At 48.4% G+C, this 8,509-nt stretch overlaps 1 long non-coding RNA gene across 1 annotated transcript; it reads right to left on the bottom strand.

Annotated features, from left to right (window-relative positions):
• On the bottom strand, positions 1–4,421 carry LOC129654915 (uncharacterized). Its single transcript, XR_008715660.1, has 2 exons — positions 3,545–4,421; positions 1–472 (listed from the first exon to the last, which is right to left on the bottom strand). It is a non-coding gene; the product is annotated as an uncharacterized LOC129654915 (long non-coding RNA).
• Between the last annotated feature and the right edge of the window lie 4,088 nt (positions 4,422–8,509).

Below are 8,509 nucleotides of genomic sequence, written 5' to 3' on the forward strand. Positions count from 1 at the left end.
CCTGTGCTTCTGGTGTCATATTCAAGAAATCACTGCCAAATCTAATACCACTATGATTTCCTCCAGTGTTTTCTTCTAAGAGTCTTATAGTTTTAGTTCTTAGGTCTTTGATCCATTTTGAGTTAAATTTTGTGTAGGCTGTGAGGTAAGGGTCCAACTTTATTCTTTTACCATGTGAATATCCTGTTTTTCCTACATCATTTGCCAAGACTGTCTTCTCCCTATTGAATGATCTTGGCAACCTTGACCATTTGCTGCATGCGTAATGGTTTATTTCAGGGCTCTCTGTTCTGCTTCACCGGCCTCTATTTCTGTCTTTTAGCCAGTACCACATTGTTTTGATTACTATAGCTTAAAGTACTAAGTTTTGAAGTCAGGAAGTATAAATTCTCCGAGTTTGTTCTTTTTCAATATTCTGTTAGCTCTTTGGGGTCCCTTGTGATTCTATATGAATTTTATGATGAATCTATTTCTGAAAAAAAAAAAAAAAAGAAATCATTGGGACCTTGATGGGGGTTACAAATTGATCGATTCTGTAGAGTGCTTTGAGTAGTATTGATATGGATCCAACTCTTAAGGACACTATAATCACCCACAAGTACCATTTGCTGGCAGTCTGTCCACAAATTCCTCTTTACATCTGGGGTTTCAACTGATGAGCAGTAGTTGTGATAAGCGGTACTGTTGTAATACTTGGTGCTGGACCAAGTTATGGAGGTCGAATCAGCTAACTAGACCTTTTACACTAAACTCAATTCTTGACAAGTTTCTGTAGAAGTCATCTCCCATAACTCTCAATGTCCTGACCCAACTCTCAACCTGCCAACCCAGCTCAGCCCTATAGCCCAATTTCTCCTTCCTGCCCTTTTCAGTCCCAGAAGACACAAGAACTTCAGCTGGACTCATTCTCATAAATGAAGACTCATCTCTTTCTGTGTGAACATAGGTATCCACTCAATGAACACATGTTGAGTACATAGAATGTATCAGGTAACACACTAGGGCTGAAGGCACACAAATTAATAATAACTAACAAGCATGAAGCATTTCCTATACGCCAGACACTGTTCTAAGGGCTTTATATCCATTATATCACTTAATTTTTCCTCTAGCCCTAAGAGATTAAGAAACTTGAGATGGGAGGGAGGTTCAAAAGGGAGGGGATATGTGTATACCTATGGCTGATTCATGTTGAGGTTTGACAGAAAACAACAAAATTCTGTAAAGCAATTATCCTTCAATTAAAAAATAAATTAATTAAAAAAAAAAGAAACTAGCCCAAGGTCACACAACTGAACCAAGATATCTAAATTCCAGAGTTCACATGCTTAAACATGATGCCAAGCTGCCTTCTAACTTAGCTCTTCAAGGAGCTCACAATTCAGAGGAGGACACAGATAAATAGAAAATTACAATTTGGTCAAGGCAATGCTAGAGATAAACCAGAGATGGTGAGGGACAGGGAAGCCTGGCATGCTGCAGTCCATGGGGTCGTGAAGAATCGGACACAACTTAGTGACTGAACAACGACAGAGAAGGATTGCCTAGCCCAGCCACTTATGCATATCCCCTTCATGATGCACCCCAAAATGTGCCCTTTGAGACTTCAGCCTCATTCTTTCTGGAGAGAGCACTACAACAGCCTCTCGTGCACCCTCAGTCACACGTGCTAATCTGATTCCCTATATCAGTTACTCCTCCAGAGACAGCCAAAGACCTGGGAGTCTGCCCATCACACCCAGCTCCAGCCAGTCAGCCCATAAACATATTCCATGCTGGACAATGCAAGGAAGAGTGAAGGCTGTACTTCTGCAGCTCTGCTGCAAAGGGCTCATCACTCTATGATGTGCCGCTCCCAACAAAGCCTGCGCCATTAAATGATGCAAAGGGAAACTGATGATGAACTGCCATGGAGGACAGACAGAAGAATTCAGAGGAAGCCTGCAGACTCAGGCATGCGAGATGTCTTCTTGCATCTCTTTCCTTTCAGAACCAGAGCAGTGAGCCTCCTCCTGTAGGGATCTCAGCTGAGGGTGACTAGCTCGCGGTAAATTAGTACTGGGGAAGGAGGAGTGGGGAGCTATGTGACTCTTTCCCCTGAGGTGCCTCTTTTTTTCTGCGCAGACCGGGGAGGTTTGGTGACACATCAGGGATTATCCAGAGAGACACAGCACGCCAGTGTGGGCAGGAGCCTCAGGCATCTGAGACGTGTAGTGGTTCTTTTCTCTGTGACTTTACCTTGCAGCCTGTGCCTGAGTGAGGTTTGTGGGGACACTTTAAGCTGTGGAGCAATAAGGGATGAAAACCTGTGGCTAGAAATCCCAAGTGTTTTTAGAAATGTGAGTCCCTGAGATGACAGAGGACTTGCTAATCATGCTTGAAAGGGCGATGGCCCTTTCTACCATGGTCTTTCATCTCCATGGAGAAATTACTGACAGTGACACGCTGCAGTTAAAATGGATCGTGAAATCAAAAAGCCAGGCGAGCTTCAGACACTGCCTTCCTTCAGTTACCAGGAACTTTCTTTCCCAGATGATCCAAATATGAGTGACTTACTATGCAGAGGAGTTCTTCCTGTAACCTCTGGTCTCAAACCTGGAGCTGCCCTGATGCTCCCAGGGGCTCTCTCCCCAGCAATGAAATAGGGGTGGGGGTAGAACTACATTCTCCAGTCTCTTAATCCCAGCAGCTACCTATTTCCTGCCAGATTTGCCAAGTAAGAGTGGATTCATCTATGACTCCAATACATCTGGAAAACCCAAGAGCCTAGAAGCAAAAGATCTGCATTGTCCTGTATTAAGCTTCTCAAGCATCCCCAGTCAACCCTGAGTGGATCACAGAACCTCTCTGAGCCTCATTTCCCTCATTTATAAAACTGGGCATAGTTGCTTTGATGGTAGTGGTCAGGCTCTGCCTCAAATCTGCACCCTAAGAGCTTATTGCAGTATAGCTTATTGCAATGAAGGCCTGTTTCTTTCACAACTGGGTGACTTGAGAACAAAGGGCCTAAGCCTCTGTGTGGCTCTTCAGCCTGGAGAGGGTCGGAGGGAGCAGGGAGGGGGGAGGTAAGGAATAAATCAAGTGGCTATGTAATTAATTTAGAATACCTTAAGCACTGAACGTTGAAAAGAAACAAAAGTGGTGACATTTAATGAATGTGTCAGTCAATATCTCACTCATTCCAGCTGTCTTTTTAAATGTCAAATCTCTCACAGTTTTTTTTTTTTTTTTTTTTCTTGCTGCTAGAAGGCTCATGCTAACAACAACCAATTCTAGTTGATGCCCAGTTGTAGGTCCGCAGGGGCAGGTAATGTCAGAAGTGGGAGGTTCAAGAGGCTGGAACAGAAGACAATGCCCATCACCCCTAAGAGAGCCAGGCACCACAGCTGCTTCCCTGGGGGCCCCCAGTGATCCACTCTCTGCTCCCCTGGCCCTTCACCCACCTTCGGGCCATCAACTCCAAAAAAATACACCAGGTGTCCACATCCAGAGAAAGACAGTCAGTGTGTGTTTTCTGGGATGTGTTTTCATCCCCCATCCGTACCTCCTCAAACTTCTCAGAACTTCAAAGTTTTCAAGAGAAAACCTTAGCTGAACTCCAGGAAGAGAGAAAGCCAAAAGCCCGGTTGCTCCAGAGAACTTCAGGCTCAGGAATTTCCATTCCGAGCTGATTGGCCCTTGGTTCAGTCCTCTATAAATACCAGATACAGCTTCAGAGGCAAACGGAGGGGAATGAGCCAGCTGGATTTTCACTTTGGGGAGAAAAAACGTGAAACCAAGCAGCACCGATCGGTTTTCCTCCCCAACTCCACGCCTGCCCCCTGGAGTGAGCCTCCTTGCTTTCAGCCACAGCTGAGCGGCCAGTCTCTTCAGCCTCCCCAGGCACCTAGGTGCGAGGAGGAGGGGCAACTCAAATCCAAGTGGAAAATTGGCTGGTCTTCAACCGACCTGGAAGTTTAAGTGGCCTAGGCAGTCCTGGAAAGTTCCAGCAACTCCAGCTCATTTAGCAGAGTGCAGCTTCTGGCTGGAAGAGCAGAGGAGGGCCAGGCTGTTCTAGGCTGCCTGTGGGGCAGGGCAGGGGGAGCCAGCACAGGATGATCATGGGGGAACAGCTCAGGCTTGGCCAAGCCCAGCTGCGCAGGAGAACACGGTGACATGCCAGAGGAGGGGCTACCGCCCGGTTTGCAGCTGGGCAGTGGGAGAGTCCATGCCAGCCCCTAAGGAGAGCCAAACGCACAGGTGCTCCACCGCCCAGGCGTACCCCCATCCAGAGCAGAGCCAAAGCTCACGAACACTCGCCTCCACTATCTCCTCGCCAGGACGCAAAGCCAATGGCTTATTAAAGTAAATGTTCCCACTCCATCTCTGGCTCCCGGATGGAGTGTTTCCTGCATAATCAACCCTCCCTTCTAGAGGTTCTCTCCTTACCTGACTCTGGTCTCCTTCATGGGATGCTGTTTTGCATCCATCCCAACTCTTATACCTACGCCCCTAGAACTAAGAAGGCCCCCAGGCCCAGCGCTTGGCCTCTCTCCAGCTCTCTGTCCTCTGCCTGGATGATTTCACCCACCACCTCCTTCACACCACCTATTGTCTCTGTGCAGATGTTGGTGGTGGTCTCAGCTGCCAAGACCCACCAGGCCCAAACTGCCCCCATGCCTCAGACAAGGCCTTTGACATCAAGCTGCAGCCTAAACCCAGTATTTCCCAAAGCAAACTTCTCCCTTGGCTTTCCGTGAACTTTAGCATTGGCCCATTGGTTTAATCCCTGGCTCCCAACTCTCCCTCCATCGGTGACCAGGGTGGTCAGTACAGCTTCCCCTGCTCCTCTGCATGTCCTGGTGCCCCATCGTGGCAGGCCTGCCAGAGAGGAGACACCTACTGCCATAGTGAGGGGACCTATGAGCCAAGACTAGAGTCAAGTACCCATGTCAGAACACAAGCCTGTGCTTCAGGAAAGGTCTATGGAAAATCAAGAGTCATGGTAATGAGGATGGTCTCCAGCAATGACCCTCAAACTTTACTGTGCACTCAAGCCACCTGGAAACTTTGTTTAAAATGTAAATCCCTACCACAGGGAACCTGACTCACTAGACCTGGGGTGGAGCCTAGGAATCTGTTTTTCAACAAGCTGGCAGCTGGGTCTGATGCCGGTGAAGTCCAGGCCCATGCATGGAGGACCATTTGGTCCCAGAATTAGAGACTGACTTTACCTGGAGTAGGACAGCTGTTCCTAATCAAGGAAACCCTGACCCAGACCCAGCTCATAGGGTGACTGTGCTCTGAATTCCTGGATTCCACATGGCAGGCAGGCAAAGAGGGCTGAGTTCATGGACAGTCTTGGGGTGGGATTATGCCCCCCAACCCAGGATCTATCTGGGAGTCCCATGGGCAGCACGCTGTCACCTGACCAGGAGGGGGAATTAGCAGCAAAGGCACCCACTCTGGAAACTCTGCCCTGTGCCCTGAAGGTCACATCCCCCACCCTGCCACCGACAATATTTCGGCTCAGGCATAACTACCGAGGGCAAACCATCTTCTTCCCATTTCACACCCTTGCTCTGTCACCACAGAGCAAACCCAGAGGCCGGACAGGACAGAACATCTGCTCTAAACTAGGCTAACTGCAAGCTGGGCGTGGACACAGGACGTGGTGGCAGAGTGCTGTCCAGAGCTCCTCCATCCACCTCGCTTCCTAACCCAGTCTTGGCCTTCTGATAGTCAACAACATGGGTTTCCCAGATGGTGCTAGTGGTAAAGAATCCACCTGCCAATGCAGGAGACATGAGATGCAGGTTCGATCCCTGGATCAGGAAGATCCCCTGGAGGAGGCCGTGGCAACCTACTCTAGTATTCTTGCCTGGAGAATCCCATGGACAGAGGAGTCTGGAGGGCTACAGTCCATGGGGTTGCAAAGAGTTGAACATGACTGAAGCAACTTAGCACGAACTCACAGAGTCAACAGCATGGTCCAGGTGCCAAGGGACGATGCAGGAGAATTTGGGGGAGTAGACTCTGTGATCAGGGACTGATTGGAGTAGATGGTAAGAGATGAGGTGGAGGTCTGTCCAGGAGGGCGCTAGTCCCACCCCCTAGTACTGTGCATTGAGCTTAAGGATGAGAGGGCAATAGAGCCCCAGTTTTTCTGCCCAAGAGAAAAAGTCTTGCAGTACCGCCCAAGCTCCCAACTTCCTGCTGGAGAACTCCATGTGGATGACTTAGGAACCTATGGTCTGCTTCCCTCTCCCCACTGACTCTCCTCCCTCCCAGCCTCTAGGGCTCCTGGGCCCACTCCCTTGATTAATACACCACTGATAGTCTCATGCCCAGGCCTCTGAATCTCTGCATTTCTATTCCTCCCTCCCCTCGGCCCCAGTTACTCACATGCCCTGTTCACTGTACCCACAGACTGCCTCCCACCTGTGCCATCTTTCTGCAGCCCTGCCTTAGCTCAGGCCCGCCTGACACTGGCCCAGGAGACTGCAGACCTTTACCAGGGGGTCTGCAGATCTCTGTCCTCTGAACCCTCTTGATGCCCTTGGTTCCCAACCTGGCACTTTCAGATTATCTATGGGTCTTCAGTGTTTAAAGGAACTACTAGAAACTGCACACTTATCTCAATACAGCCTCATGAACTAGTAATAAATATAATTTGGTAAGTGGCCGAAATCAAACTGTGAGATATATGGAGGTAAATTAATGAAAGGGGTTTCCTGGTGGTGAAATAGTGGGACCCGAGCTATGGTCACACAGACCCAGCTAGCCATCTCTCCAAAATAAATGTCACATTCTGTCACAGCCACTTCTCTTTGTCTGCACACCCCCACCCTGATCCTTCAGACTCCCTTCCTGGGCATTCAAGTCTGGCACCGTGTACCCCTCTGTCTATGCACACTATGGATCGCCACTTCTCCGTGACTTTGTTAATGCTATTCCCTCATCCTGGAGTCTTCTTCCATTCTTCCTTTGTCTTGAAACCTTTCTTGTCCCTTATGTTGCTGTTCAAATGTCTCTCCCCCATATTCCCTGAGTTCTGTACCTCCCAGATCAAAATGAACAGTTCCTGTTCCTCTAAGGTCAGTGTATCTCCTTCCTAGATCACATCATTCTGATGTATGTCATAGTTAGGGTCTTCCCATCAGAGTAGAGGGTGCTTGAGAGCTGATGTCTTCACTGTGCTTTGCATAGTAGATGCTTGATAAATGTCTCTTGGATAAGTTGTGATGTGAGTGAATGAGTAGATGACGTCTCCTCAGACTGAAATCAACATGACCCAGAATTATTCTACACCATCAACAGAACACAGGGTCTTCTCTGGGAGAAATAGGCTAAAGAGAATATATCTTTGGAAGGTTCTCTAAATGTTCCTACTACCCCTATGGTCCAGAGTGGCCAATTAGGACCATATGGCCAAACACTGGCAGCTATTACCTGTTAATTGATTATGATGGATGAGTCATCATGCCAGTTACTTTACATGCATTACCTGATTAAATCTGATATCAATCTGATGAGGTAGGTATTATTAGTATTACCTCTCTATACAGATTAGGAAACGAGAGCAGTAAAGTCACTTGCCCAAGGCCAAGGGTAACTGAGAATAAAACCTGGAAAAGGGACTTTTCTGGTGGTCCAGTGATTAAGACGCTGCACTTCCACTGCAGGGGGCACTGGTTCGAACCCTTGTCAAGGAATTAAGATCCTGCATGTCACGCGGCACAGCCAAAAAAACAGAAAAATAAAAATAAAACCTGGAAAAGTCTGACCCTAACAATTCTCTCCTGCTTCTAGCGAGTAGGGGGCCACCACAGCGTATCCCCTGAGCCTTCCACACAGATGATGGGTTTATCTCTTGCTTGGGAGGCTGTGAGGTCCACAAGGCAAGCTGGGCCTAAGCCACGAAAGACAGACTACTGACTGCTTGCCCTGCCCAAGTGCAGCTCCTCGACAGGCCCCCAAACACCTCCCAGGAAGCATCTTCCTTTCCTCCCTAGAAACCTGGACCCATGCCACCACCAGATTGAAAGTGCTCCTTCTGCCCCACACCAGCCTTCTTTCCTCTGCAAAGTGATCCCTGGGATTGATTCCTCTGATGATGTGTGTGTGTGCTAAGTCACTTCAGTTGTGTCCAACTCTTTGTGACCCCATGGACTGTAGCCTGCCAGGCTCCCTCTTTCCATGGGATTCTCCAGGCAAGATTACTGCAGTGGATTGCCATTTCTTTCTCCAGGGAGAATCCCCCACCCAGGGATTGAACCCACATCTCTTAAGTCTCCTGCAGGTGGATGCTTAACCACTAGCGCCACCTGGGAGCCCCTGCCTCTGATGATAGATGCGTTTAATACTTTGGCCAGTCCTACTAAGAAGGTTTGAATGTAAACTAGGCCAGCAGGAGAAGGTAATTAGGCAGCACTTTTCTGATGAGATGAGAGGAGCAGCAGGTGTAAGATCAGGGATCTGAGTCCTGGTGTGCATTTAATTAAGCATTGGCTGTTTTGTTTACACATTG

The sequence above is a fragment of the Bubalus kerabau genome, chromosome 6 (genome assembly GCF_029407905.1).
Source record: "Bubalus kerabau isolate K-KA32 ecotype Philippines breed swamp buffalo chromosome 6, PCC_UOA_SB_1v2, whole genome shotgun sequence".
Taxonomy (NCBI): Eukaryota; Metazoa; Chordata; class Mammalia; order Artiodactyla; family Bovidae; genus Bubalus; species Bubalus kerabau.